The sequence below is a fragment of the Limulus polyphemus genome, unplaced genomic scaffold (genome assembly GCF_000517525.1).
Source record: "Limulus polyphemus unplaced genomic scaffold, Limulus_polyphemus-2.1.2 Scaffold201, whole genome shotgun sequence".
NCBI lineage: Eukaryota > Metazoa > Arthropoda > Merostomata > Xiphosura > Limulidae > Limulus > Limulus polyphemus.
In genome coordinates this window covers 209,769-216,295 of record NW_013665811.1, presented here as the reverse complement: position 1 = coordinate 216,295, position 6,527 = coordinate 209,769, and the positions used below count along the sequence as shown (strand labels likewise).

Below are 6,527 nucleotides of genomic sequence, written 5' to 3'. Positions count from 1 at the left end.
TATATATATATTTGTGTGTGTGTATAAGACATAATATTACTGTACTTATTAACCAAAGCAAATTGTATACTTAATTAACAACATCAGTTTTAAACAACAGAAAATAAATATGTTCAGTCTTCTTTTTTAAATTTTGCTTTCATTTTTAAATCTTGCAATGGTAACAAATGTATTGTTTGATGAAAGAAATCAGAATGACAGTGTTTATGTTATTTATAAACCTATTGGTTGTTGAAGTGTCTTATGTGTACAATATATTCATTTAAAAAGGTTAAAATATTGCAAATTCAATTAAAAAGTTTAGATTATATGAATATAGAAAACTATTTTAAATAGGGAGAAAGCACCTATAGTTTGTTAAAGTTAAGATGTAAAAAGAAAAAGAACAAATTTGCAAAAAATGACTGAAAATTTCAGGTAGTGTTACTATAGATACAGTACATTTGCTATTGTTATTTTCTTTTACTTCATTTTATCATAGTAATTTATTTAACCAGTACTTTCTTTTATGCTTGTTTTAATATCTATATACATATGTATTTTATAAACACACACACACACACACACACACACACACACACATATATATAAACATATTATTGGTTATGTCTAAGTTCAACAACTAAAATAAGGAGTAATTTTGTTACAATTGTTAGCTAAACAATAGTATTAGTTGTTTTTTTTGTGTCTATGTTATATCTACATATTGTTTTGTTTATACAAAACTTATTATTCACTTTACAAGTGGTATTGTACATTGTACACCTCATTCTGACCAGGCATTATTAAATGTACATTAAATTGGCTTGTTACATTTATATGTATTTTCATAATGAGAAAATGATCCATAAAAGAAAAAAATTACAACATCAAATTGATTAGAAATATTCTTAGAAATAAGTGTAGAGATACATGGTATTCATGGACTTTGAATCAGAAACAGAAGTATTTCAAGATAGTTGCAAGAAAGTAATTGGCCTAGAAAAGTTGCAGCCATAAACTTTACTGTAATAATTCATGTGTGAGCACTGTTTAAGCAATTAAACCTCTCAAAGGTTCACAGAAACAGAAGTTGGATGAACAAATGAGACAGTAAGCTATGGACTAAATAATACAAAGACTTGAGCTTTTTGCAGAGATGTGGCTATGAGAAGTTTAGGTAAGAATGTGTACTAAAAAACAGTTAACACATTGAGTGGTCTATAATGTGATTTAGGTATGTTTTTCTGCCTCAAGTGGGAGATCTTATCAGAATTAATGGTTTTGTGAGGATGCAGTATCAGAACATTGACTCATCAAGCAATACCCAGTGGGCAGTAGTGGTGTTTACTTGTTCCTGGCTTTGAATTTGGCAGTTAGATGATTCAGTGTAAATTGCCTTGCTGAATTAGAGGTATTTGTGGAGCTAGGATAGAGTTTGACATATAAGTTATGGAATGCCCATACCAAAGTTCTGGTTGAAATTAACTCCAGTTGAAAATTTGCTTTGCCTGGTGAAAAGTAGTACTTCCAACTTTTAAGAGATTGTACAGCAAAAATGGACATGAATACCAGTTCTTAGTCTAGAAGAACTGGCAGTCTTCACACTTAAAGATAGTTAATGACAGAAAAAAACATTCTAAATATTAATTATTGAATTGCAGCATGTTGGAAATGAACAACTTAAGCCTAATATTGTAATAATGAACATAAAAAATGTCATATAAACCAAATCTTTTTTTCATGAAAATTTGGGTGTTAACAACTTAGACTCATTCTTATGGGAGAGGGAGGAGAGAATAGTGTATGTGTGCAATTACGTGCATGACTACAGGGATTGAAATTTCATCTTTTTAGTTGGCTTTTATGTTTGGGAATGTATGGATCATCCATATACCTTTAGTTATGGCCAATGAAAGTGGAAGGATTAAATAAAACAACAGTACATGAGTGAATGTAATTTGTTTTCTATTACCATCCATGGACTAATATATAAAGGTATTTTGGTCTGCAGCAGAACAAGAAAAGTTGTCACTTCAGGCAACTTCATTCAAATCAACAAACTACACATGAACTTGAGTTTTAAGTGTATTTTTGATATTTTAAAAAACATTGACTGAAAGCCCAAATTTGTTTTATTTGTTACAATGGGTATTTCCTTCAATTTATAAACTTAATGCAGTTTAATATTTGCCTTTTATATGCTGCTTATTCTGATATTAACTATACTTATTATTTTGAGAGATGATTCATGCACTATCTAAAATGACTAAGTTACATAGACTTGTGATCTAAAAGAAAAGATTTTAGATATTACTTCGTGTATTTGAAACTTATGAAGATATTTTGCGTATATATAATGTTTTGGTATTGCTTTTATTTGCTAATGTGATTGTTAAATTAAGATTGTTCTGTTGAGAGATCTTTTATATTTACTCTTGTTTTTTAGTTTTCCAACAGAGAAGAAAAATTACAATTCTGATGTTATCAGACCACACAAAGATATGTATACATGGTATTTTTCATTAAAGAGTATTTCACTTTAACTTTGTTATTCTAATTCTTTCATCTTTAGTACTATTCCACATGTGCAAACATAAACCCATACTGAACAGTTAACATATGTAAGTAGGGTAACAAAAATATGTTTTTATATAAAGTTAAGTTTGAATGGTTTAGCCTTTTTAATGTTTATGGTTTCTAACATTTAGAGTGTACAACAAATATATATCTGATTTGGTAAAAAACATTGTTTGAAGATTGAGACAAGGTAAAGTTGGAACATCAGTCAAAAAAGAACTAACTTTATTTAGTATTCAATTTATTATTTTATGCATATGCTTTTTATTTGTAAGTTAAATTAACCTGATTACAAGAGCTCATTCAGCACACCCAAGCCATCATGAGCCTCTAAATAATGAAACAAAAGCAGTAACCTATCAAATATAAAAGTTTTATATCTAACAAAAATTACCATGCTTTTAAACTATCAATACATGCCATACCATCAAACAAACTATTCCACAAGCTCATAGTTTTAGCAGAACAGTAAGTTTGGCTCTAACTGTCTTAAGATTTTATACACTGTGTACTACCTCATATACTCAAATCAATTATATTAATCTTATCAGTTCACAAACTAAAAAAGACTAACATTTTGCATGTTCAACTCTCAGGAATTTTCTTCTATATTTAAGGGAAAACAAGCATATCTGTTTAACCCTGTTTCATAGTTCACATTTTTAAAATCTGGGTATAATTTTGTTAACTCAGGTCTTAAACAAAATTACAATAATTTTAATGAGTGGTATATTATCAAAGAGCTTTTTGAAAGTGAAGATAAACACATTCTATAGTGTAGAGAAAGTAGACTTTATCAGACCCTAACACTTTGCTTATGTATGCAGGAAGGAGAGACATAAAGATCATATAACATTTTGCATATAATTACATTCACTTTCCAAACAAATGGCCTCCTTGTTAAGTACATTATGAAAGCATACCATAGTTTTCCTTTTCACAGTTGAAAATAAAACAAAATGGCTAAGTAATATATTATACGTTTTGAACAGAACATAACATAAAGCTAGTAATGTGTTTTCTAAAGCTTTTAAAATAAAACTATGTACAGGTACTAGGTAGTCTCTTCTTCACTTTAATGTACTTATTCTTTGTGATTTTAGTACCCCCCCCCCCCCCATTAGTTTGCTTTAGTCAGGCCAATTTTAACTCAATTTCTTATCCCAGGCCCCTTTTGTGGGCCTTTTCCTTTAGTCCAGCATAAACAGTGATGATCAGAATAATCATGTTTAGCAGTTCAATTTCTGTCTTGTCCAGTGCAATCCTCTTTCTGTCTTTTCACTTTTGGACTCATTGCTATTTAGAGAGAATAATAAACTGTTTAGGTAAAATATTACAGTTTTTACGATGTTTCATCATCGTCTTTGGTACAGGGATCAGTGTCATGCTTTTCATGGTCAGATATGGTAGACTCTTCTACTTAATGCTGGCTTTTCCAAGAGGAGTAACTTGTATAGATTGAGGTATTTTCTGCATGTTTAATTTTTATGTGGATTTAGTGTCACCAAGTTGCTAAGAACAATGATTGAATTTCAAGAAGAGATAGTCTGTAGATCAAAAACAGACAAAATATATGTTCACAATCATGTCAGGTTATAGTCTACAGTCATGGAGAATGGGAAATAAATCACAAATCAATGTAATAATCACAACATATGGAAAATAAGAAACCAATATCATTATGAGTCACAAGAAATAAAAGTACCCAATAACAGGTCACAGCTCTCTCCTATCCCAACTGCATACATGTTTTTTTCTTCATAGTTCTCTTTATTATTTGTCCTTTACTAATGTGAAGTAAGATGAGTTAAAAATTACAGCATTTTGGACTTCTCCTTTGTCTGCCTCAAATCACTGTCCAGTACCAAACCTCACGAGTTGGGCTGGATCTATGGTATCCAAAACTATGTTTGAAATGCAGTTAAACATGATTTTAGTCACATTTGAGGTCAAAGACCCAATGTTTTGCCAGCTTAGGTGTTATAAACCATTGTGCATTACTAAGTCCTTTTAATGATAGTAATTTTTATATAGATAAGCAACCAAACTGATATCAAAGTATCATAAAGTATGAAATACAAGTAAACATAAGATAACCTTTTTTTAATATGGAACCAGAAAATGAAAATCTGACATAATTTATTTTGTTTATATTTGTTAATCTGTTTCAAACATTATTACTAAAACAAACTAACAATTAGTTTTACGCTAATATAATATTCAGTCAGTTAGCTGGTGACAATGGATAACATTTAATATGCTGGAAGTCACTGAAATTATTAAAGCCTCAAAGAATGAAAATCCCTCAACTTTTTACGAGGCAGCTGCCTCTAATCAGTAATTTTATTGATTTGTTTCTAATAGTGTAGGCTATTCCACTTACAACAGATTTGGTACAATGAAATAACTTTTTCCTCATTATTGTGTTTTATGTTTCAACTTTAGCTAAATCATCAGTGCTTTGATCTGTTTGATACAAATGATTATTATGTAGTCAGTGAACAAGGAAATATCTGCTTCATGAACTTGTAAGTTATTCACATCATGACATATTGATATATGTTATAGGTGAAAGAGGAAATTTAGGTGTTGCTATATACAGTTGTAGAGATAGTGAGTGATGTATGTCATTGTTTTTTTTATTTTGTGGGAAACCAGAAATATGAAATATAATGTTATACAAAATGAAACCATCTACCACTGTGCATCTGTTAACAATACATATTCCTAACATATTTATTCTCCAAAACAATACGTTAATCAAAGCATCACTTTTATTTAATGGCATGCACAAGTGGAATAGTTTGCAAAGTACTTTCACAAGAGGTTGCTACTGCAGAATTTTATTTCATCCATTATAAACTATTCACACAGTATAGATGCTAGATATCTACCCCTTTTGTAAATTGAATAAATGCAATGCTTAAATGTCAAACACAAACTTTTCCATATAAAACATGTAGATATATGTTCTTCACTAAATAATAGGTGACACTTTTGCTAAATAGACCAACTCTGAATTCTGTTTATGAACTGAAAAGGAATGAAAAGACCAGTAAACTTTGTGACTGGAAATTTCATAGGGGGAAGAGAGTAACAATGCAGATGGTAGATGTGTAATATATAATTTTCATAATAGTAGTCTTACAGCATCATGAATCACTGCATAATAAAACACTTCAAGGTTATCTGTATCAATAGCCATTAGAAAGAGCGGTTTGGATGATGCAAGGTTAATTGTATGTGTAGCTGTCACAAAACTATCGCTACCTTACAAAGAAGTGAGGTCATAAAAACTGCAGTGGGCTAAAAATCATGACAGTTGGGCATTAGGGTACTTAAAACAATTGTACTCTGAATTGAGGAGCCCAAATTTGAAATCTTTTGTAGAAGGTGTATTCTTCATTCTTAAGAATTCTAAAGTTAAACTCAGTTAAATTATATTAGTTATTATTTATGGAATAATTAAGTTCTGGTTTGGAATTCTTTTAATTTTGACATGATGGGTTTTCTTCATACATTCCCTTTGATTCTGCCAAAACATGAAGAATTTCTGTAGAAAGCATAAAGCAACAGATCATTTTGTTTTGTCCAGGATTAAATAAGGCTAAGCCTCTCTTGTGATTTGGAGTTATTTCCATATTGCTTATTTTGTTGCTGACATAGTTAATAAATTTCACAGGGTTTTGAGAACAAGTATGAAAGAATATACAGAGATATGTGTTACTACCTACCATCTGATTCTAGCTTCATACAGAAGAAATTAAAACCTGTGTTATTTTACTAGTGGTGGTAGAATTAGTTAGCTATGGAAAAGGATAAATACATGACAGTTGTAAGCACTATGACTTTCTTCACAAAATATTTCTTACAGGAAATAAAATGGTAATTTGATGAGATAAGTAACTTTTTTAAATTCTTTTTTTCTTTTAATTTGGGGTAATATTTCATGAATTCCTTAACTGTTC

General features: G+C 30.0%; 1 long non-coding RNA gene across 1 annotated transcript in view; it reads left to right on the top strand.

Moving 5' to 3' along the window:
- LOC111085012 overlaps positions 1-2,525 on the top strand; it is a 9,777-nt gene extending 7,252 nt beyond the window's left edge. The window contains exon 2 of the long non-coding RNA XR_002609873.1: positions 2,429-2,525. This is a non-coding gene — a long non-coding RNA (uncharacterized LOC111085012). The remainder of the gene's footprint in view (positions 1-2,428) is intronic.
- Positions 2,526-6,527: the final 4,002 nt, after the last annotated feature.